The sequence below is a fragment of the Lynx canadensis genome, chromosome B1, assembly GCF_007474595.2.
Source record: "Lynx canadensis isolate LIC74 chromosome B1, mLynCan4.pri.v2, whole genome shotgun sequence".
Classification (NCBI taxonomy): Eukaryota; Metazoa; Chordata; class Mammalia; order Carnivora; family Felidae; genus Lynx; species Lynx canadensis.
The window spans coordinates 51,990,484-52,014,835 of NC_044306.2; the positions used below are offsets into that span (position 1 = coordinate 51,990,484).

At 50.1% G+C, this 24,352-nt stretch overlaps 1 protein-coding gene across 1 annotated transcript in view; it reads right to left on the minus strand.

Annotated features, from left to right (window-relative positions):
• XKR6 (XK related 6) overlaps positions 1-24,352 on the minus strand; it is a 321,224-nt gene that overhangs the window by 25,937 nt on the left and 270,935 nt on the right. The gene's annotated exons all lie outside the window — the stretch shown is intronic.

The following is a 24,352-nucleotide window of genomic DNA, read 5'->3' on the forward strand; positions in this document are numbered from 1 at the left end:
CAGAGGACGCATGACCTTTCTCACGTTCAAAACCCCAGGGGGAACATTCCAGCAGATATTCACCTCTTCTGCACAGCCCTGCACCCTCTCTGGGTGAGGAAGGGAAGGGAGTTAGCATTTGTGAGGCTCCTACGAAGTACCACTGGCTGGCTGGCCGCATGGTTCCAGGGTCCCAGGTGACCCGCAGGTGTAATTCCTATCTAAGACACATGGGGAACCGCTGCACCACACCTGTACAGGCTGCATAGCTGGATGGTGAACCGAATGGGAGCTGGCCCCAGACTGCCGGACACCAAAGTTTGAGCTCTACACTAGGGAGCCACAGAAGCTGCAATGGAGTCTTTGTCCAAGGGTGACACAGGACACAGTCATTCTGACCCTGTACTGACCCTGCTCCATCAGCAAAGAAAGTGGGTGTAGGGGGAGGACATGGGCTCTGGATTCAAATGCGGACTCTGTCATTTGTTAATTGTGGGATCTTGGACTAATTACTCCAACTCTGTGTCCTTGTTACCCTTCTCTAACATGGGGAAAAGAATCATAGCATCACGGGGCTGGCGGGGAGATCAAGGAGATAATGTGTGTGGTGGACATGCATCCTGCGTCCCCCGTGCCTCACTTATACCTGAACTTTAGGAAGCTGTCTTTAAACCACAGTCAAGGGGCGGATTAAAGATACATCTAAGTCATCCAGTGGTCTCTGAGGCTGAGCCTGGGCCAGAGAGGCCAGTAGGGCCAGGGCAAGAGTGAGGTTCAGGAAGCACGGTTTTGCAGGCCCAGTTAAGATCAAGAACATGAACCATAAACCAAGGGCCACGGCCAACAGACAGAAGCACATGTGTGACCTTGATTGTTCCCTGGGAATGCATATCACTGTGCCCTTTAAAACACTAGCCTGCATCATAGGGGTCGAGAGAGCATGGTTGACACAATCCGTAGTGCCTGTTGTCTTCAAGCACTGTCAGGTGCCTACTTGGGGCTACCAGGCAGTCCCTTCTCTCTGCCCCAATCACCACCCCCAGCCTGGTCTCTGCCATCACCCCCCTTGCCTGAATTGAAGCAGAAGCCCCCTAACTGGTCTCCTGGGGTCCACTCTTGCCCCAGAACAACCCTTTCTTCACACGGCAGCCAGGGTGCTTTTTGAAAATCATAAGTGCAATCAGTCATCCCCAAGCTTCTTCCAACCCTCCCACGCTTCCCATAATGCTTAGAATGCTTAGATCCAAATGCCTCGCATGGCTCACGGGGCCCTGCCTGCCCCTCCAGCCCCACCTCCCACTCTCTCTCCACTCCTTTCTTGTGTCTTTTCTGTCTCTTCTGGAGCACGGGAGCTTGTGTTTTTTTCACACCATTGCCTCAGTGCCTATGGATGTAGAAGGAAGACTGTCCTGTAGAAGGACTCCTGTCCTGCAAGGCTGAGGTGTCCTGGTGGGACAACACTGTCACAATACTGTGAAGGTAGTCCATGCCCACATGTGCAGCAAATTCATGAAGAGCTTCATAAAGCCAGTCACTAAGAGGGGCTCTGAATTTCCCCGGAGCAATGGGAGGAGCGGGGCATTCAAGACCTTATATCGATGTTACAGAAGCTCACATTTTAGAAGCAAAGATGCAAAAACATGCATTTATAAAATAGTTTAAAACTGTAAAGTGATGCTCCTCTCTGATTCCAAAATGGTGGGTCTCCCTCCTGACCATTAGCCATGTACTGGACTCCTCAATGAACAAAGGCTCCAGGGTCCCCTAAACTGTGCATTGGGACACAAAGCAGCCCCACTGAACCATTGGTGTGACCTACAACAAACACGCTGGCAACAAGGGGCACCCATCCCACACCAGATGAGTAATACTATGTCTGCCTCTCTAGATTCCTAAGAGCCTTTGGGTGATGGTATCTCTGAAGAGACCCACCCTGGGAAGCTGGGATGGACACCTTATTTCCCTCCAGATGCGCTCCCCACAGTGAGCAGAGCAACAGTGCTGCTGAAGACTAAAGCGGGGAAGCCTGGGGGTGAGGACTCAAAGGCAGGAAGGCGCTGGGGTGGGGCCGGTGTGAGAAGGGCAGGTGCGGAAGGCCAGCCATCTGCTGGAGTCCCTGCCATGCCTCGTGGGGCAGGTCTGGTTATTGTCATTTAACTCATGGGAAAAACTGAGGCTCAAGTGAAGTAAAGCATCAAATTCTGGTTCTGTTACAGATTCTGGCACTTACTATCTGTGGTATGGCCCATGAGTCATTTTCCCAAAATCAAGGAATGAGGCAGGAGGCTTGGAAAAGGTCAGGGACATTGTTGTAAAGCTACGGGGTCACTGAGAGAGAGACAAAGAGACAGAGAGTGAGACAGGGAGACACACAGAGAGAGAGAGAGAGACAGACAGACAGAGGCACAGAGACACAGAGCCAGACAGACACAGAGAAATACAGAGACAGAAAAGCACATACACACAGAGAAGAAATACAGAAAGAGAGAAAGAGAGAGATGTGAGAGGGAACACAAAGAGAGAGAGAGGAAGGAGAGGAAAGCAGTGTCACAATTTTGGGCCTGAAGGAGAAGACCAACTTCAAGAAGTCATGGCAAAGATATATTTGGGCAGGGGAGGGTTTGCTGTAAAGAGATATGGTCACAAGTAGTCTGGGAGGGGTTGAGGAGCAAGGGTGGAGGCAAGGGTCAAATTGGTCGGATCTGATGGTGGCCTGGGAAGGCAGAGCAGTGGAGGACAAAGGTGCACTGGCTGAGGTCAGGGCTGTGAGTCTAGAAACTCCACACAGCACCCAGAATGACCATGTGCCTAGTGAAGCCTTGGTGCCTTGGGTCTCACAGGTCAGATGTGGCCTCCATGACCCAAATCTGAGCTCTACCCACATGTGGCAGCTGTAACACACAATCCATAGGCCACAGACTCCCACAGGGAGTCTCTCACAGGGACCAGATCACAAATTTATACTCTCTCAGAGGTACACTCAGACCACAGACTCTGCTTCTCCCAGCCTCACAAGGTGGAGGAATGATTAAATGGCAGAGCCAAGCCTACGCGTTCCAGTCCCAGGGCAGGGTCATGTCAACACTCAGATTCACCTAGCTCAGTCCTGCTAGGGCAAAAGGAGCACTTGATGTGTGCCCCCATCTCCATTTTCCCCAAGCCACAGGCCCCTGTGCCCCATCATGCCCATGGAAATGGAAGGCAATGAGCCCAGGACATGCTGACTCAGCTAATAATGTCTGCCAGAGAAAGCAGCCTTGAATTTTCTTCTGGGAGAACATCGCAAGGGATGGGAAGAAACAAGGGTGGGAGTGGGCAAAACCAGAGCCTCTCCCACTGTGTTGATGAGCAAACAGATGCTGGCAGCCCAGAGTGCACCAGGATCAAGTCCAAAACCAAATCTGGAAATCATGCCTCCTGAGACACCAGCTCACACAGCCTCACCCCCCTGTAATGGGAGCTGCGTCACGGAATCCAGTTCAGGATTTCCCAATCAAGTGCCTTCTACCTATTCCACACCTTCTGGCTCCTGGACCCTTCTCCTCTGTCCTTGAGTCTCTGGGTCCCCGAGAGGCAACTGAGGGTACCTGTAAAATCCAGAGGGGGTCTAGGTGACCTCTGGGGCCGTCCAAGTAGCTGCCTCTGCTAAGGCTCCAGCCCCTGTGCAAAGACAGCTTTGGCCTGTGGCCACAAGGTGGCGCCAGACCCTAAGCGACGGGGGAAACGCTGCTCCGCGAGGTGATCTCATTCCCAGCAGGCAGCCTCCTAAGGCCTGCACCCTTCCATGCAGTAGCATTGGGGTGCAGGTGGCGCAGGCGAGGCCCAGAGCAGGGCCAGATGTGCCAAATCCCCACAAGGAGGGCTGCTGCTCCTCCAAACCCTCATCCCCGCCACCCCCTGCCCCCAACTTGCCTGGCAGGTTCCAAAAGCTCACCAGCCCCTGGACACTAGCTCAGGATAGAAGACATCCAAGTCTCTTCCCAGATTTGTTTCCACATCTGATGGCACCTGTCATGCCATCTCTCTCCCAAGAACATCAGATCATGAGATGCTTGGGTCTAAAAGCAGGGAGGAAGTGTGTCATGATAGAGCGAGGGCTCATAAAGCTGGGCGGATTTGGTCTACAGTCTGAAGGACCTGCATGGCCTTGGGCAAGTCCGTCCCAAGGCGGAGCTTGTGCCATTCACCACCGCAGAGGGCAGACGAGGACCTCAAGCTTCCGCCAACGTTTTCACAACTTTATCCTTTCTTAACCGAGTGGCTTCAGAGAAACTGAAGTGTGCCCTAGCATCTTCATAAATAATAATACCCGATGTCTGTGTGACACTCATGTGCTGGGCACTGTACTGAGCATTTTGTACCTATGAATTCATTTAATTCGTTTAACCCTCACAACAACCTTATGAGGTAGATGCAGTATGAGCCTCATTTTGCAGACGGCAAACTGCAGCAGTGAGGTTCTGTTCTGCCGTTTGCCCAGCTGGGTAAGTGGTCGAGCAGGGCGTCAAGCCGGCAGTCTGGCTCCAGGACCGGTGCTCTTAGCTCCCACCCACATGCTGATCAGGGACAGACCGTCTGCCTCTTTCCTTCTGAACTTAGTCCAACTCGTTCCCCTCACTACGGTGGAAAAGCAGACCACCTGGGTTCTCTTCCAGTTCTTTCACTGGCTGTGTTACCTTGGGGAGAACATCTCCTAACCCCTTTGGGCCTCAGTTTCCACATCTTTCAAATGCCTGGGCTAGAGTAGGATCTCAGGATATGTTGAGTAAATAAATGTAGGCAAACATGCCCCCTCGGGGCGTCGCAGAAGCCTGGGCTAGAGTAGGATCTCAGGATATGTTGAGTAAATAAATGCAGGCAAACATGCCCCCTCGGGGAGTCGCAGAAGCCTCAAATGTGTGTGAGACTACCTGGGAGACCAGATGGCCCAGAGGGCAGCTATTCCTGCCTCCCGAGGTGCTCCCCTCCTGTCCTTCCTTCAGCACACGCTGGTTATCCCAGCTCTGTTTCTTCCTCTTACTTTGTAAACCATGGAATTGTTCAAAGCTCCACATATCTGCCTCCAGAAGAACTTTCTAGTTCTCTGAGCATATTCTCACCTTTTCACCAGCCCTTTGAGGGAAGATACTTTGTTACCTTCTCTTTCCCATCTGGCACATCTGAGTCTCAGAGAGGTGGGGTGATTCCCCCCCAGGCACACAGCCAGTCATAGTTCAGGCAAATCGAAGATGGTCTTACCCAAACTATGTTGCCTCACTAGGAGTTAGCTATAGCTCTGCCTAAAACTGGCTAGGATGAGAAAACAGTGACTTCTACAAGAGGCAGGAGGCTGAACAGGTTTGCTGTCTGGGCCTACAGTCACATGCTGCTTCTGGTGACATTCTCAGAAACCGTATTTTCAAAGAACAACCCACCCTCGAAGCCCCAAATGATTTTGTGGGGCCTGAAACTTGACAATCCTTTTTAAGAAAAATAAAGCCTACCAAACATTTAGGGTAGAAATAGCACCCATTCTACCCTTTTTTTCCCAAAAAATTCAAGAGGAAAGAACACTTTCTCATTCATTTTATGAGGTCAGCATTACTCTGATATCAAAGCCAGACAAACACTGTATAACCAAATAAAACTACAGACAATACCTTTCATAAACACAAATGCAAAAATCCTCAACAAAATATTAGCAAATCAATTCCAGTAATATATAGTAAGAATGATACACTAGAGCCAATTGGGTTTATCTTGAGAAAGTAAGGCTGCTTCTATATGCAAAAATCAATCCCTGTAATCAAAGATATTAATAAGACAAAACACACATTAATTAATTAATTAATGCAGATAAAAGGCATTTGACAAAATTCAGGATCGATTCATGATTTTTTAAAAAAGAAGAAATTCTCAACGATCTAGAAATAAAAGAGAACTTCCTTAACCTGATAGATGAAGGACACCTACAAAAACCCACACTTAATGTCACACTCAATAATAAAAGTTGAATTCTTTCCTCTTAAGATCAGGAGCAAGGCAGTGATGTCTACTCTTATCACTTCTACTCAGCATCATATTAGAAGTCCCAGTCAGTGCAATAAGTCAAGAAAAAGAAATAAAGTATATACAGATTGCAAAGAAGGAAGTCAAGTTGTCCCCATTTGAAAACGACACGATTGTCTAGATTGAAAACCCCAAGGAATATACAAAAAAGTTCACAGAACTAATTAGGAAGTTTAGCAAAGTCTCATGATACAAGGTCAGCATATAGAAATTCAGTATATTTCTATGGACTACTAATTAACAATTGGAAATCGAAATTTGAAATTTAAAAAATATATACCACTTAAGGGCACCTGGGTGGCTCAGTTAGTTGAGCATCTGACTCTTGATTTCAGCTCATGCCATGATCCCAGGGTTATGGGATCGATCCTTTAGTTGGGCTTTGCAACTGGGCATGGAGCCTGCTTAAGACTTTCTTTCAAATCTCTCCCTCAGCTCCTCCCCTACTCACACACTCTCTCGGAAAAAAAAAAAAAAAGTGGTAGGGACGCCTGGGTGGCTCAGTCGGTTGAGTGACCGACTTCGGCTCAGGTCATGATCTCACAGTTTGTGAGTTTGAGCCCTGCGTCAGGCTCTGTGCTGACAGCTCGGAACCTGGAGCCTACTTCCGATTCTGGGTCTCCCTCTCTCTCTGCCCCTCCCCCTCTCATGCTCTGTCTCTCTCTGTCTCAGAAATAAATAAACATAAAAAAAATTTTTTTAAAAAGAAAAAAAAGTGGTATATAAATATATAAATATAATATATATCACTTAAATTGGCTCCAAAAATTGAAATACTTAGGAATAAGCCTAATAAAATATGCAAGGTTTGTATACTGAAGCTACAACACTAATAAAAAAAAGTCAAAGAAAATCTAAATGATAGAGAGATATACACCATGTTCATGGGTTGAAAGACTCAATATAGTGATGACACAATGACAATTTTCTTCAAATTAATGTATAGATTTAACATGATTTCAATACAGATCCCAGCAGGGATTTTTTGCAGATATAGACAAGCAGATTCTAAAGTTGATATGGAAAGGCAAAGGAACCAGAAGAGCCAACACAAGTGGGGGGGAGGGGAGAATAAATTTAAAGAGCCCACAGTGCTGGATTTTGGAACTCACTATAACACTACAGTAATTAAGACAGGGTGTTGTTGGCAAGGACAGAGAAATGGATCAATGGGGCAGACAAAAGCCCAGAAACAGACCCATACATATGTGGGCAACTGATGTTTGTTTGAAGGTGCAAAGATAATTTAATGAAGAGAAGTAGTCTTTTCAACAAATGATGTGGGCACAATTAATCTTTCCCATGCAAACAACTAACTTAAAATGTATCAGAGATTGAAATGTAAAACTAGAAAACTTTCAAGAGAAAATCTTTGTGACCTTGCATTAGCAAAGAGCTCTTACATAGGGCAGCAAAAACATGATCCATAAAAGAAAACAATCGATGCATTGGATTTCATCAAAATTAAAAGTGTTTGCTCTGTGAATGACATAAGGAGAATAAAAACACAAGCTATGGAATGGGAGAAAATATTTGCAAGTCACATATCTGATGAAGACGAGGGAGAACTTGTCTCTAGAATATGTGCAGAACTCTCAGAATTGCCTACTCACGAGAAGGAGGGTAGGAAGAACTCAAGCAAAGGAGATACAAGAAGGCTTCCTGCCTCACCTTCCCTGGGCTTGGCCCTGAGCACCTGGCCACTGAGGACAAGACTCTGCTGATGGACCCCTGGGTAGGAGGAGAAATGGCTGGGGGTGGGGGGGGCATGGACTCAACCCCCAGGGGCTGCCCTGAGCCTGGGTAGGGGCTAAGTGTGTAGGAGCTATAAGGACTTAAGGCAGAGCTGGCCCCACAGGCCTCCCCCAGAGGCCCTGGGGACAAATGAGCTGCTGAGGGAGCTGCTGGGGGGAGGTCAGGGGCCTTACCATCTACTTAGGTAGTGGACCCAGGCAGGGCGGTGTTAGCACGCCCAGCTCTCACAACTCACCTAGCACCTGGCTTCTTCAGGAACCCAATTCGTGGGATCTTACATTCCACCCAGGGAGTGATGGTCACCTCAGATGGTGCCTCGGGCCTCCATCTGGCCTCGGTCCCTGAAACTTCCCTTAGGAAGGGAAAGAAAGACCCTTATAAGACGAGGGTGGCATACTGAAGCAGGAAGTACAAACAGGTCTTGTGGACACACGGACAGGGCTCCAACTGCATGTACCAAACCCCTAGGCCTGCCTTCCTCCTCTGTGTGCAAGTCTCCAGGCTCAGGGCCAGCTGGTGTCACTGTGATAAGGCTCTTCCTCCAAGACTCATATGCGAGTCAGGGAAGGGCTGTGACCCCAGGAAGCCACTAGAAATCTGCTGGGCATATGCCAGGTGGAGGCTACAGCAGACCCTGCATTTCACCTACAACACACAGGTGTAGGAGGAGGCCAGGTGGGGAGAGCTGGCCAGGTTCTACCGGGCAGCGTTGGAGAGTGGCGGTGAGTTTCGACCGTCTTGCCTCACGGGCATCTGCAGATGCAGTCTGGTGGCAGAGCTGAAACAAAAGCACACAACACAGCTACTGCCCTCCCCATGGGGCTCCCAGGGGCTAAGCAGCCACTGGTGTGCCACCTCAAGGAGCGCATCTTGGTTGACAGCAGTAACACTGCTTGTACCCCAAACGTACAAGACTTATACACAGAGACCATAACATTTTCCCCAGCCATGAGCTGATGAACCTATCCCCAGCCAGCAAATCCCCACTTTCCCTAGCTGGGGAGGCCCCAGGCTCCCTGATCCTCTCCAACCAAGCCACGGGAAGGGCAGCTTCTTCCCTTCAGCCAGCACATGGGCTGTCCTCCTGGGCCCTGCACCAGCATGCAATTGGCTCAGTACAAATGACATGCCAAGGCTGAGGTCGTGCGAGGACACAGCCCTGGGCCTGGCTGCCAAGCTGCCAGGAGGCCACAGGGCTAGGCCACCAGACCAGGCTCCTCAGACACCAAGGTGGGGGGGCATGGTAGAGGCTCAGTGGCTCCAGCAGGGAGGCAGACTTCAATGGGGAAGAGCCCAAGGAGGGGGCCATTCCTCTTTGCCTTCATGATACCAGGGGCCCCTCTCTCCAGGCCCTGTTCTCTTTCTACCCTCTCCTGTGTCTTCCCTCCCTGCCTAAAGCCTCTCCCCACTAGCTGGACAGCATCCTGCCTTTCTGGCCCTTCTTACCTCACTCCTCTCCCTAAACACCCGTCCACTCACCCTTGCTCCCCCAAACATAGCCTCAGCCCTTCACTGCAAAAGGCTGTTAATTGCTCTGTAAGTCCCAAACTGCAGAATTGTCTGCAGGGTTGGTACATGGAGGCAGCAACAGGGGATAGTATAACAACAACACAAAAAGTCAGAGGAACTGTAATAGCCACTCACTCAACGTGCCCCAGGCCTGAGATGCTACCTGCATCATCTCATTTAACCACACCCCCTCCCCAACTGCGTGAGGCAGGCATTATTACCCACCTCTGGAGATGGGGAAGCTGAGTATGGAACTTGTTGGTGTCACCAGCCAGGGTCTGCTGCCCCCATGTGTGCCCTCAGAGCCTGTGAACCTTTCTTTGTACAGTGACCATGCAGCTGCTGGGTATGTGTGGGAGTGGTAGTTAAGACCTGTCACTAGGGGATGAATCAATGGAATCTACTCCTGAAATCATTATTGCACTATATGCTAACTAACTTGGATGTACATTTAAAAATTAATTAATTAGGGGCGCCTGGGTGGCTCAGTCCATTAAGCGTCCGACTTCAGCTCAGGTCATCATGATCTCACGGTCCGTGAGTTTGAGCCTCGCATCGGGCTCTGTGCTGACAGCTCAGAGCCTGGAGCCTGTTTCGGGCTCTGTGTCTCCTCTCTCTGCCTCTCATACTCTCTCTCTGTCTCTCTCAAAAATAAACATTAAAAGAAATTAAAAATAAATAAATAAATAATTAAAAAAATAAAAATAAATTAATTAATTAAAAACAAAAAGACCTGTCACTCCTGTGGGACCCTAAGCCCAGGAGAGAACCCAGCTTTGCAACAAAATTGTGTCCCCAGCCCCCCGGCACAGCACCTAGTACACGGGAGGAGAACATCTGCTGACTGAATGAGGGAGCAGGGCTGGGCCTGAGTCCCCACCTCTGGCCCTCAGAGCCCACCATCTGTGTGGCCATGCTACCTGGTTGCTCCTGTGCTCCCTGAGGTGAGGAGGCTGGTGAGGCCAGTAGGCTGAAGACCACCCCAACTGACAGGGTCTTGGCTCACCCGGAAGGGCCCTGAAGCCCAGAGGCGAGTCTGGGCTAACGCCACAGCAGCACTCAGCCCCCAAAGCCCGTCCAGGGCTGTGACCCCCCCAGAGCCACGGCCGCCTCGGCCACCAGCAACCAGGCCTGTGTGGTGGCCACAGCTGGCCCCTCCGTGGCCAAGAAGTGTTCCAGCTCTTTCCAGAAAGACTCAGAAAGCTGCCCTCGAACTCAAGATACACTTCTCTAAAACTAATGACAGTAGAGTCATTCACCTGGACAGCTCTTCGCTATTCTTAAAAAATATGTCTTTATATTTTTGTTGCATTTAGATACAAGTAACCATGCCTTCCAGGACCACCATGAGGCACCTTTACTCTTATCCTGGGTGCGTGTGGCACACGTGCTCTCTCACACACACACATAAGCAACTGCTTTCATACACACCCCACCCCTAAGAACCCACTCCACACCAGCACCACACATAGACACGCATGCACACTGTACCACAATTTACTCACACTTTGCACAGAAACTTCCCTGGTATGTACATGCTAACTACACATGAAATTCATACACCCACACAGCCACACTACATAGATGCACCGTGCCCTGCACAGCACAGAGATACACATGTACAAACCACCATATAATGTACATGGCTCACATGTCTAAGCCCCAGCTGTACAGACACCTGTAGGCACATGACGGCATCCCTGTGTCACGGCCAACCCTGGATCACAGAGGGGGTGGTCTCCCACCCGTGCTTCCTTTCATGCCCCCCCCCCAGTCCTTCCTGCTCCTGGCCACTAACTGTCATCACGGCCTCCTAACGAATGGGTGAGCAGACACAGAGGACAGAGACAAAGCCAAACCCACATCAAAGCCCTGAGCTCTCTTCAGTAGCTGTGAACCAGATCAGAGAACAGGGACACTGTAATACTAGTCAGATGAGAAGTAAGAGGGTAAGGGGTTTGCAAATCCGATGACATACTGCCCCCAGTATCAAGGACAAAGCTGGGCTAGCTGCCACCAAAGCCCCCAAGGGCTCACTGCTATCTGAACTCGCGAAGTACCCCTCTAAGCCCTGTTCACACGTATTCCACTTTCCCTCCACCTCTACCTGGTTGATTTGGGAATCCTGACTTGTCATGGTAGCGGCCGAGGTGTTAAGAGGTGCTGGGACTGTAAGCGCAGACTGTAAGATCTGCATTCTCGTCTGGTCCATCCTTCTGGAGGTGGCAGTGATGCCTCCCAGGTGTCCTTTCCATTTCTGACCACATGCCGGGACAGGAAGGATCTAGGGCTGATGGCCATGCAGTGGCCGTAGGAGAGGATGTGCCAAAGGAGGGGTGGAGGAGCCTTCAGGGGGCTTGTGTGGAAACCTCACCTGTCTGGGGCTTGTCCCCTGCTGAGAATTGCTGAGCTGGGTCACCAGGTCCACTCAGGAAAGTACTGACTGGGGAGTTCTGAGGCTGCTATGGCATAGAAGCTGTGCTGCTATCTGCATGCATTTGATTCCATGCCCAGCAGGAAACCCTGTGGCTGTTCCCTGGGGTCCTGGAGCAGAGAGCAGGCAGTGGGACAGAGCAAAAGTCCTTCCAGTTCTCCCAGATCATTTACCTATCTGAAGGACACCAGCAGACATGATCAGGGAACAGTCTGTGAGCCTCTATCTGGTTATCACTATCACCATTCCCATTTCACAGATGAGGAAATCAAAGCTGACCTAGGTTTAGTCACTTGGGTGGGTCTCCATTGGCTCTGTATCCAGGGACTCAGTCTCCTGCCTCCCCCATCTCTCTCCCACACCTGCTCCCTGCCCCCTGGCTGCACCAAATGGGTCTCCACCCCCAGACCCCCTGGTGTGTGCCTGTCTGTATGTCTTTATGCTGTTCCCCACCACCTGGAGAGTCAGCAAGGTGTGGCCCTCTGTTCCTTCCCACAGAGTCCACAGCCCACAGGTCGGAGCAGGAGGGCCCTGTAGCCACGTGCCTTACTCCATGTCAAGGTCAAATGACTTTCCTCTGCATCCTCCCATTATACCGAGTCCCCAGTAAAGTAATAGCTCCCATTTATTGGCCTTCCCCTGCATGCCGGGCACAATGTAAGCCCTCTACACGTATTAAGTCATTTGACACAAAAACTTTAACATTGTCTACAGTGAAGAAACTGAAGCAAGAGAAAGCCCAAGGCATAGCTACTGGGATCCACACCAGGTAGCTGGAGTCCAGACAGGCTGCTTCTAACCCGGTACGCTATGTCTTCCTGTTCGTTATCTTTCTCTCATTTCCCCTCCATCCCCGTCTCATGTACTCCTTTCAACAACCCAATTATTAGATAACCTATTAGCCCCATTTCACAGATCAGGAGATTGAGGCTTAGAAGGATGAAACGGTATGCCCAAATTAGAAAGCCAAATTTAAGCCTCTGTTTGTTTGGCTCTGTTTTCCACCTGGAGGCCCCTCGCCTCCACTACCATAGCTCTGTCTGAAGCTCACACTGTGGCAAAGTCACGTACGTACAGAGATGCTTCCCAGCTAGATTTGAACCCCCAGGACAGGCATCTGTACACCCAGTGGCCCCAGCCCACCATGGTGAACATCCAGCAGAGGAGCTAAGGTGGATGTAGCCCCTGCTTTATTAAATTTTTTTTCTTTCAACGTTTTTTTATTTATTTTTGGGACAGAGAGAGACAGAGCATGAACGGGGGAGGGGCAGAGAGAGAGGGAGACACAGAATCGGAAACAGGCTCCAGGCTCCGAGCCATCAGCCCAGAGCCTGACGCGGGGCTTGAACTCATGGACCGCGAGATCGTGACCTGGCTGAAGTCGGACGCTTAACCGACTGTGCCACCCAGGCGCCCCTGTAGCCCCTGCTTTAATGGAAAACTGGTTTCATCTGGCCAGGAGATGCCTGCAACCCTAGCTCCAAACACATGAAATGCACACTCCCCAAGGTAGATGGCCGGAATGGGGCCAGGAGCTCAAAGAAAAAGCAGGAAAGATTTGGGTTGTACACAAGAGAAAACTCAGCCACCTGCGTGGCAGGACAACGCTGCAATGAGACAGGTTTTCTGCCCCTCTCTGGACAGTTGAGGAAGACAGAAGCACATCTGTTGGGGCTGTCAGATGTCAGACACTTCCGGCTCATGGAGGATCACAGCTACACCAGCCAGGGGCCCTCTCGGCCCTAGCACTTTATCACAGGCACACCACAGTGTACCCAACACCCCCAAGAGCATACACATGTGTCCACGCACAAGTCTACCTGCAGCCTCCCTCAAAACTGCTTGAGATGCCAGTTCCAGGTGGCTTGAGGGGCCCTCAAGTCTGGCACAGGGGAATGTGTGTGCCCACGCAGCCCCAACTATGGGCCATGGGCTCTCTCTGAGTATGAGCACAGACTCTAGAAACTTCCACTTCCTAGCTGGCCCTGGGAGCCTCTGTCCCTCCCACCCCACCCCACCACTGACAACCCCCATAGATACACTCCAACTGAAATGCCTTTTGTGTAAAGGAAAGGTGGAGGGGCTAGCTGCCAGCTCACCCCGAGAGCTGTGCATCAAATCAGAGCTATTTTTAGCCCTTCTCTCCAGTGTCCCTGACATCAGCTGAGCAATGGTGGAAGGCTCGGGGCATACATCTGGGAAGGAAGGCATGAAATGGCATTTCTTTGCCAGGGCCCAGGGGAAATAGCGGGGAAAGCACCAGACAGCTTCAGGGAAGGGATGTGGAATCACTGGGTGTCATCTTGCAGTCCCCCTGGATGTGCCTTGGTTGACAGGTAGCCTAAGCATCCTTTGACATCCCGGGGCTCAGAAGAGCAGAGCATGGGTGACAACTGCCCCCACACCACCCTGCCCCATTTCCCCATCAGCACAGTGAGGCCCAGGCTACTTCTCTGAGACCTTGCAAAAAACTTGATTAAAAATATTCAAACACCTTGGGATGCCTGGGTGGCTCTGTTGAGCATCCGGCTCTTGATTTCAGCTCAAATCATGATCTCATAGTTTATGGGATCAAGCCCCACGTTGGCCTCTGTGCTTGACAGTGCAGGGCCTGCTTAGGATTCTCTCTTCCTCTCTGTCTCTGCCCCTCCCTTGTTCATGCTTGCGCTCTCTCTCTCAAAATAAATAAATAAACATTTAAAAATATATATTGAGGGGCGCCTGGGTGGCTCAGTCGGTTAAGCATCGGACTTCGGCTCAGGTCACGATCTCGCGGTCCGTGAGTTTGAGCCCCGCGTCGGGCTCTGTGCTGACCGCTCAGAGCCTGGAGCCTGTTTCAGATTCTGTGTCTCCCTCTCTCTCACCCTCCCCCGTTCATGCTCTGTCTCTGTCTCAAAAATAAATTAATAAAAAAATAAAATAAAATAAAATAAAAATATATATTGAAACGTCCTGAAAACCTGCATATTGGAGAAACGCGTCTTGTTCCCTATCATAAGCTCCCAGAAAGCCAGAGACCAAGTTTTGGGGTTTCGGTTTATCTTTGCATACCAGATGCATGGTACATTATCGGCCACTTGGTAGGCGTTCGGTGTCTGTCTCATGAAAGAATGAACCAATCAGACAGCCTGCTAATAAAATCCTTGAGCTCTAGAAAGTTCATACATTTATATTCTAAGTGCCCAGGGCAGGTATAAGGAAAGCCTCCCTACCTCCAGGCTCGGGATCGCCCTGAGCCTCCACTGGGACACCCAGGACCTGGAGCTGGAGCAGCTCGGCGGGCCTCCTCCCCGCCCTCCCTCCCTCCCTCTTGTCTCTGAGCCTCACTCTGGCCCAGCCCAGGTCCCCAGACCTGAGTGATTTGACTCTTTGCTCTGACCAGCATGTGTTCTTTCCAACCAGGCAAGCAGGCCCATGGCTAGCACTGCCTTGTGCTTTTCAGCTTGGAAGTGGAACCACTGGCATGTCCACAATGGGAGAGGCCACTCTGCTGTTCCCCAAATTAGAATGAAGACTTCTGACAACAGGCCCCCCAAAACACTGCCCTGCCTGCATCCTGGTAAAAGGGCATTGCCGGGATCCAAGGTAGCCCCTGTGCACACAGGTGGTGGCAGTAGAATGGGGGAGATCAGCTCTGTAAATGAGGGAAATCATTCATGGCTGTAAAAGTACCTCCCAATTCTGGGAGGGGCCCACTGATCCAAAGTAAAGTCACCCCCACTTTGCCAGCGGCTTTGAGTCATGTGATAAACATAGAAACATGACTCTCCCCTTCCCCGCCAGCCCAGTGACCCCAGGAAATCCCAGGCACACTAGGCAGGAGGACATGCCTGTGCCTTTGTCGTAAGCCTCAGGTGCAGCGCGTGGATGCAGTATCCCCTTTCTAGCCCACAGTGGATCTGTGGTGTGTGAACTGAATTGAATTGAATGAAATGAATTGAGGCGGCTCTTGGGGATCATGTGCCCCAGTGGTTTGTTCTCTCATATTCATCCCCTATTCATTCCCTCGCCCCAGCTTTTCCCTTTCAGACTCTCACAAGCAGCAACCCAGACGCCTCCCATCTGTATTTAAGCATTCGACAGACATAACTGAGTTCCCACTGCATGCCAGGTGCTGTGCTTGGTACGGTAGGCCCACCCTAGTCCCTGCCCCGCCCCCATCCCATGGCTCTGTCGGTTCCGACGGAAGATGCAGTCGCTGCCCCGGTGGTGTGCGAGTTTCGTACTTAGGCTCTAGCTGTGAACGCTGCTGTTGACGAGTGAGAAATGGACTGAGGAATCCACGTGATGACTCACTGATGGACTTGACCCTGGCCTCAAGGCTGTTCTGCTTCCACCATGTCCAGGCTGCTGTGTGACCTTGGGAACATTCGTGGCCCCTGTGTTTCCTTCTTACCGAAATGAGTGGATAAGACCGGATGAGCTCTGAGGCCCTAACGCTACATTGAGACTGCAGGCCATATAGGATCTAGTCTGCTACTCAGAGATCTTTCCGGATCAGTGGTCACCCTATGGGACTTGGGCTGTTTCCTCCCAGACCATCTCCACCTATCCACCCTGAGGCTGCTGTCCTTCATGGGAGAGGTTCAGCATCTCCCAAGAAGGCAGCCTCTGCTCCTTCTAGTCCTCTTCTATATCCAGGCCCGTCTCCTGCCTCGGAAGCCAGACAACGTCATGTGTGCTATTTCCTGGGGCCGCCCAGGGAAGTAAGCTAAAAATAGAAAGAGACGGTGGCATTGAGTGGAGTCTGCACTGTGCCAGGTGATGCAAGGCTAAGGTCCACTCACCAATGTCCTGGGCAGCCCAACCTCGCCGGGAGGCCCCCCAAAGTCAGGTGCAAGAGAGGGTGGCAAAGGCCGGGGCATTCTCCTGCACCCAGGCCAGAGTTCTGCTGCGTAAGCCTCACACTCGGGCTGCTCGCTCCCTGACAGTGTCCCCATTCTGGGCTGGGACAGCAGGGAGTGCAGGAAGAGTGGTGACTGAGAGTCAGGAAGCCTGGGTCCCACGGCTGCCTCTGCAGTTGACTAGCGTGAGGGCCTGGGACTTCTTGCCCTCTTTGCCCGACCCCAGACCCACATCTGTAAAGTAAGGAAATGAATGATAATTCCCCAGTCCCTGTTCTAAGGGGGCAGCCATGCAGACTCTCTATAACTGTTCCATAACCTGCAGGGAGAAGGGTGACCCAGCTCTGGCCTGCCTTCCTCTTCCTTGGCAGCAATGCCACAAAAGAGGCCATTGGAGGTGGGACAACACCTTAGCCATATGGACAGGGGTGAGAGAGCTGACTCTGCTCATAACATTCGCCAGCTTCACCCTGGCTGGGGGTAGGCGTGGGAAGCGGTGTCTATTTGGGCTTAGGTGACCTGCCAAGTTGGAGATGCCTTACTTTCTGGGGCTCCAAGCCAGGAAGCAGCATGAGCTCCTTCTAGGAGCCTGTTGGAGCTGAGAGCACCCATCTTATGCCACCCAGTCTTTAGCAGGGCAGAGGGCGGCCACACCAAGAACCATCTGTGCAGGCCTTTTCTGTCATTCGCACTGACCAGCCCGGAGATGGCCAGAATCACATCAACATCCCGAGCCTCGGTCACTTCATCCATAAAATGGGAGAAGGATCTCTTGTGGATTCTCTTCTAATGTCTTACAGGTGCAAGCGAAGAAAATGATGTGGCCGTACAATGATCTTCATCTAATAACACATAACAAGAACAGAAACAGCCTTGTCTCCTCCCTCAGACAGAAAATGCTTAATAATTCATTCATTCATACCTCAGCACATTCGGAACAGAATTTGAGATGGCAGCAGCATATGATACAGTTGGCCAGCACCACAGACTTCACTCACTAGCCATACTATCCATCTCCTGTGAGTAATTGTTGAACATTTTCTATGCGGCAGGCAGTTTGCTAGAAGTTTCTCATGTGCCATCTTATTTAACCCTCACGGCTGTCCCATCAGGCAGGTATTATTACTGTGCCTTTCTACACATGAGCAACCTGAGATGATATTTTACTTGCCCAAGGTCACAGAGCAAGGACGGGGGGGCTGGGACTCACACCCAGGACTGACTGTGAGCCCTAGAATCTCAGCAGTGTGCTGTATGGTCTCTCTGTGCAGGTACTTGCAAAACTGCTAAGTGCTGAGTCGGGGCCATTCACCATCAGCTTCCCCAGGAGAAGCTATCCTGGGCGAGTCCCTGGACCAACGTGGCATCCTATCCCCAGCCCCGCCCCACCTGGACCTCATGTTCCAGGTGCAGGCAGACAAAAAAGCAAAGGGGCAACTTCATTCTCCAGGGTGATAAGTGCTGCAGGCCAAATAAAGCAGTTGAAGGGAGGGAGCCGGAGGAGTGCACGTGCATGTGCACGCACACCCAACAGGGGAGGCCACGGCAGACCTGACGGGGAGAACCCCGGGCCGGAGTGGAGCGAGGGACTGAGCCATGCAGAAGGAGCACCCAGTCTGCAGTCCAAGGAGGAGAACAGCCAGTGGAGCTGCAGCCAGACACCCTCCTGGGGTCTAGAGGCTGGGCAGGCATGAGAAGAGACAGGATTACCTGGGGCTCAGCAGGGAAGAGCTTGGTTTTAGTCCCAAATAACAGCAGTAGCTACTCGTACATTACATATTGCGTTGTCTCTTTCTGATCTTTGTCCCAATGTCACTCTGCAACCTTTACACAAGTCCTTCAACTTCTCAGGACGCTAGTGTCCTCACCTGTAAGATGAGAACGCTGGTCTGGACAACACTTACTGCCCCTTATCTCCTTCCATGCCATCAGTGGGCATTTGGGACCAGAACCTGATCTTCTCCTAGGGGTTAGGGCCAAGCCTGGGAACATGTGGCCCAGCCTGAGAGGCCAGCAGCCTGCCCTGTGCTCTCTGCTCAGGTGATCTCCCTAGGGAAGGGTGCAGCTAGCAGGGTGGTGCGGTCAAGCATCTCCTGGGCAGGTGACCCCAATAGGAACCTGTGTGCGGTCAGCTGTCGGGGAGCACAAGACCCCTCTGTGGCCTGCCACAGCTTGAGCCAGCATGAAATGAGCCCACACATGGCTGGTGGCCTCAAAGGAGGAGGGGACAGGAGGGATGTAGTTTCCTCCTTACCAGGCTTGAGGAGGACATGGGGATCCTGAGCCTGGGGAGGGGGCCAAAGCAAGGAGCCAGCATCTGGTTCGCATGACTGGAAGAAACTGGGCTAGAGGCTGACAGGTGGACCAAGAGAAGAGCACCAGTCCCTGGCCCTCCTTCAGTGGGCTGGGAGAGCATAGGGTCAGCTTTGGTTCTGAGCAGGGCTGAATGGCTGGGAAGAAGGGCCAGCTATACAGATGTCTCTTCTTTCCCCTGAGCACAGCACCAGGGTCCACGGCATGGCCTCCTGTAGCATCCCTGCACCCCTCCTTGGCTTTTCCAGAGCCCCCACCTCATGCCTAGGTCGCACCTGCCTCTAGGCCAGGTCATTAATGCTCTCTAATGGCAGAACATTTTCATCACTCCAAAAAGAAACCCTGAGCCCACTAGCAGTCACTCCCCAGTCCCCTCTCACCACAGCATCGGGCAAGCAATACTGTGTTTTCTGTCTCTAAGGATTGCCTCTGCTGGGAATTTCATAGAAATGGAATTATGCAATAGGAGGCCTTTTGTGTCTGGTTTCTTCCATTTAGCATAATGCTTTCAAGGTCCATCCATGTTATAGCCTGTGTCAGTTCTCTGTTCCTTTCTACTGCCAAATAATATTCCATTGGATGGATACACACTGTCTTTTGTTTCTCTATTCATCAGTTGGTGAACATTTGGGTTATTTCCGTTTTTGGATACTATGAACAATGCTGCTGTGAACATTGATGTACAAGTTTTTTGTGTGGACATGTGTTTTCAATTTTCTTAGCTATATACCTAGTAATGGAGGCATCAGGTCCTATAGTAACCCTAGTGTAACTTTTTGAGGAACTTGCAGACTGTTTTCCAGAGTGATTACACCCTTTTGCATTCCCACCAGCAATGTATGAAGGTTCTAATTTCTCCACATCCTTGCCAACATTTGCTATTATCTGTCTTTTTAATTTAAGCCATCCTCATGGGTGTCAAGGGACATCTCATTGTAATTTCCATTTGCATTCCCCTGATGACTAATAATGTTGAACATCTTGTCATGTGCTTATTGGCCATTTGTATTACTTCTTTGGGGAAATGACTATTCAAAACGTTTGTCCTTTTATTAATGGGCTTATTTGTCTTTTTGTTATTGATTTGTAAGAACTCTTTATGTATCCTAGATACCAGTTCCTTATTAGATATGTAATTTGCAAATATTTCTCCCATTCAATAGCCTGTCTTTTCACTTTCTTGATGATGTTCTTTGAAGCACAAAAGTTTTTGATTTTGGTAAAGTTCAGCTTGTCAGTTTTTGTTTTCGTGTGTTCCTTGTTGTTTTGGTGTCATACCTAAGAATGCTTTGCCTAGGGGCACCTGGGTGGCTCAGTTGGCTAAGTGTCTGACTCTTGTTTTCGGCTAAGGTCATGATCTTACAGTTCATGAATTCAAACCCTGCATCCGGCTCTGCGCTGATGGTGTGGAGTCCTGCTTGGGATTCTCTCTCGCACTCTCTCTCTCTCTGTCCTTCCCCTGCTCATGGTCTCTTTCTCTCAAAATAAATACATAAACTTTAAAAATTAAAAAAAAAAAGAATGCTTTGCCTAACCCAAGGTCATGAAGGTTTACTCCTGTGTTTTCTTCTAAGAGTTTTTATAGTTCTGCCTCTTACATTTAGGTCTATAATCCATGTTGGATGGTTTTTACGTAAAATGTAAGGTAAGATCCCAGGTTTATTCTTTTGCATGTGAATGGCCAGTTGTCCCAGCACCCTTTGCTGAAAAGATTGTTCTTTTCCCCATTGAACTATCTCAGCACTCTTGACAAATATCAATTGACCATAAATATAGGGGTGAATTTCTAGACAATTCTGTTCCCTTGAATCACATGTCTGTCTTCATGATAGCACCATGCTGTCTTGCTTACTACAGCTTATAGTAAGGTTGGAAAACAAAGTATAACTGCTCCAGTTTTGTTATTCTTTTTCAGAATTGCCCCCCTCCCTCTTTTTCTCTCTGTTTTCTAACATATATGGAGTTCAGACCTATGTCAAATATAAGCCTAAGTGTGTTGTGTGCATTAACTCAATTAACATGACCTGTGAGGTAGGCTCCATGTGGTCCCATTTTGCAGATGAAGAAACTGAGGCACAAGGAAGTCATGTAACATGCCTAAGGCCACACAAGTGGTAAGTGGCAGAGTTGGGAGATGAACTTGAGCCATGTGGCTCAGACACCCATGGTGATGCCAGAAACATGGGAGTGAACCAGTCTGGGCCTCCCCTTTTATAGAGAAACACTTGGGGTGTAAAGAGGCTTGTCTAAGGCTCACTGTGAGAGAGGCAGGATAAGATCCAGGTCTACAGATCCTGGCCTCTTCTGCCCACACTAGCCGCTTCCTGCTTCCATGTAGTGCTGCATGTTCATTTCAGTGTGAAGTTGCCTTGTCAAAATACTGACACAGTGGCCATGTGGTGATTCCTTTGGCTCCTGGCCAAGAGAGTGGGGGCCATGATGCTGGGCCAGGGCCTAAACAGATCCCTGGTCCTCCTCAGAGGTAAAGGGGCCTAAACTTACTGCCCAGGAAGCAAGTTCAGGACCAGGACTGCATGGGGTCACTGTTCCCACTATACTGTACCACCCATCACTTTCTGTCTAGCAGTATCCCTGGAGTTTGTCTCCTTCCTGAAACTGTAAGCTCCAGGAGTTTAGTGGCCCCATTTCCCATCCTTGTGACCCTGCTACAGACAGCCCACACCTCAGCAGGCACACAGCAGGCCTTGGCTGACACTGGCTGAACAGGGTGACTGAGTCATCTCTGCAGCCTCCCTCATTTGGGATCTAGTCTCCCCAGGCTGTTAGTCAGCAGCTTTCATTGGATTAACACTGCCTAGACCTCCCTAGTGCTGGAGGCAGCCTCCTCCTAGCTGCTGTCACCCTTGCAGAGAGCCCCACTGCACAGAGCCTGGCACCTAAGCCACACCTGTCTATGAAAAATAGGCCCACCCAGCAAGAAGGTCAGGGCTGGGGTGGCTGACAATTCCCCTGCTCCAGGCAGGAAGTAGGGCTGCTGACTCATGAGCCACCTGCCTCTCCCCTCCCTCCTGTCTGTCCCAAGACATTCCCCCTCAACACATCCTAAGCCAAACCATTCCTCACTCTTTTTGTTCATACTCTACAGACTCCTGAGATGCCCTTTTCCATTCAACTGATTAACCCCTCATTATCCAAGACCCAGCCCAACTATTGTTTCTGGGAATTCACTCTCCTTCCCCCATCTCTACTCCCCAGGGGAGAGTGTGGTGCCCCTCCCCTGTTTCCCTTCTCCCCCAGCACCTGTCACTATGGCATTCAGTGTCTTAGTCTTGTGTTCTGTGATTTGCTTTTCCTTTGGCCTCCTTTATAAGATCATGAGCTCCTAATGCAGGACTTGTCCACACAAGGCTGGGCTCATGGCCATGCTCAGCTATTTTCTGAGAAAGAAGGGAGGGAGGGAGGGAAGGAGAGAGGGAGGGGGGAGGAAGGAAGGAAGGAAGGAACGGAAGGATGAAGGAATGAAGGGATGGAGGGAGGGAGGGAGGGAGAAAGAGAGGGAGAGAAGGAGGAATGAATGAGTAGAGACTAAATCAGTGGATGAATGAGACTGCAGGTTGCCTCAGAGAAAGCACTAGAAAAGTCACTCAGTGATCAAGCTAGTCTTCAGGCAGCTTTTAGTGAATTATTGCTGCCCAGACCACCCAGATGACAGTTTAGCAAGCCTCCTCCCACCCCTGCAGGAGCCCCCAGGGGCCAGCTGGGAACCCACCTGCCCATCCTGGCCCTTCCCTCTTCCCACGGTCAGGACTCACATGCCCCTCAAATCCTTCCTGTCACAGAAGAGAAAAATTGATTAGGCTAATTCACACTAAGATGATAATGGCTTAAGGTATTATCCCTCCAAACAGAGGAGCTAAATGCTTGGAATAAAAGGAATGATGTTTCAGACAATGCAATAGGCTCCCATTGCAGAGTGGACCCCACTCTCCTTTCTTCTACAGGAAAAACTGGCTTTGCTTACTCTCACAGATCTCCTTTCTGTAGAGAAGTCTGTCTGACCAACCACAAAAATCCATCCTTGGACCAAAAGACACACCTCTTCCCAAACCAGATAGAGTAACCAATGTATGGAACTCAGTGCACTTCCCATTTATTGTTTCCCTTGAGCCGATGATGTAGATAAAATAGGCATTATTATTCCTCCTTTACAGATGAGGACACCGAGGGCTGTGAGGGTTGGACTCAGTGAATTTCACCCATGGAGACATTTAAAGTCATGCACCTCTGGACAGGCTGGTATTCTTGGGTTCTCCAACATCACCCTCCCCAGCCATGGAAGTCCTGCTAGCTCTCCCTGGCTTCATCCATCACAGTCATCCTAGAATATCAAGTCATCTGTACGGGGAAGTCACTCCCAGAAATGGATACCCAGGGGTCTATGAGCTGAATTGTGTTCCCTCCAAATTCATATGTTGAAGTCTTAACACACCTTAGACTGTGACTGCCCTTGGAAACAGGATCTTTAAAGAGGTAATTAAGGTAAATAAGGTCATTAGGGTGGATCCTGATCCAATATGATTGGTGTCCTCATAAGAAGAGAGTAGGACAGACACAGGAGGACTGAAGGATGATCATAAGAAGACACAGTGAGATAAGGTAAAAAGAAAGAGGAAGGAAAACCATAAGAGACTCTTAAATACAGAGAACAAACTGAGGGCTGCTGGAGAGGTGCTGGGTGGAGGGGGGATGTGCTAAATGGCTGATGGGTATTAATGAGGGCACTTGTTCGGATGAGAACTGGGTGTTATATGAATCACTGAATTCTACTCCTGAAATCATTATTACTCTATATGTTAACTAACTTGGATTTAAGTAAAATGTAATAATTAAAAAGAAAAGAAGACATAGTGAGAAGGTGGCTGACATAGACTGAATTGTGTCCCCCCAACCAAATTCATATGTTGAAGCCCTAACCTCACTATGACTGTATTTGGAGGTAAGGTCTTTGAGGAGGTAATTAAGGTTGAGATCATGAGAGTGAGGCCCTGATCCAATAGGACTTGTTTCCTTATAAGAAGAGAGAGAGACACTGGAGATCTCTCTCCCTCCATGCACACACAGGAAGGAAGGCCTCAGGGAAAAGGACTCCTCCCACCCCTGCAGGAGCCCCTAGGGGCCAGCTGGGAACCCACCTCAGGGAAAAGGACTCAGGGAAAAGGAAGGTAGCCATCTACAAATCAGGAAGAGAGGCCCCACTAGAAAGCAACCCTGATGAAACTTTGGTCTCAGACTTTCAGCCTCCATAATGTGAGAAAATGGGTTTCTGTTGTTTGTACTTACTGGGTGTAAGTACCACCCAGCCTGTGGTACTTAGTTATGGAAGTCAATTACAAACTAACAGAGTCCTAGGACCATCCATGTAGAAAGGGAGCCTCCATTTATTCATTCAGCAAATTGTTGCCCCATGAGCGCCGGGCCTGGTGACCATCTGGCAAGGAGATGAGGTGGG